Source organism: Geospiza fortis, unplaced genomic scaffold (genome assembly GCF_000277835.1).
Source record: "Geospiza fortis unplaced genomic scaffold, GeoFor_1.0 scaffold186, whole genome shotgun sequence".
NCBI lineage: Eukaryota > Metazoa > Chordata > Aves > Passeriformes > Thraupidae > Geospiza > Geospiza fortis.
Window position 1 is genome coordinate 1,939,040 of NW_005054331.1, and position 818 is coordinate 1,939,857.

An 818-nucleotide genomic window follows, 5' to 3' on the forward strand; every position below is an offset into this window, starting at 1 on the left:
GGCGGCGTAGGGGTTGCGGGGGCTCTCAGAGCTCTCAGTGTGAGGCGCGGTTCGGCGGAGCCGCAGACGTAGGTGGAATGCTCGGCCAGCGGAAGGTCTGGCCCTTGTTACCTCGATTTTGTGACTTACAAATTCATGCAGGACAGCTGTGTTTAAAACTTCGGACTGATTTTGTATTAAGCTGCCTTAGGTAGTTTGGCTTCTTGTCTTCTTCTTCTTCAGTTGTTTTTTATTTTGGTCGGACTTCCTGGATTTCTAAATTGGCACTCGCGTCTGTATCATACAGGGTGGTCTTTTAACAGACCTTTATTGCTCTAACAAACTCCACCGACCTTAAACAAGCATTAAGAAAACAGCAATGCTGCAACGTTGGTGATAGTAGTGCTGTGAATGTTCATTACCTAGGTGAGGGAACCAACCTCGCCGGAAAAGTAGCGCTCCCATAGCTTTGCTAGTAAAACCAGGGTTGACAGCAATAGCAAAAGAATGGCTGTGATGTCAAAGCTGTCATCCGATACGCCAGTGGCCAGTGTTCCTGAAGAAGTAAAGCATACTGCAATTACCCTTCCTTTCTGTTTTAAATCCAGTCTGTTACTGGTTGTGCTGACATTAAATTGTTACATCTACAGAATCAGGTCAGTAATTAGGCCAACGAATAAGAATTGTCACTTATAGGACAGTTCCACATAAATTGTGTTTAACCATGAAATGCACATTTAAAATAATAACTTTGGAAGTGGTGAAAAAAGTAGGATTATCACACGTATATAAGGAAGTTTCCATGAAAATGTACTAGCAGTCCTTACATTGAGGTCGTG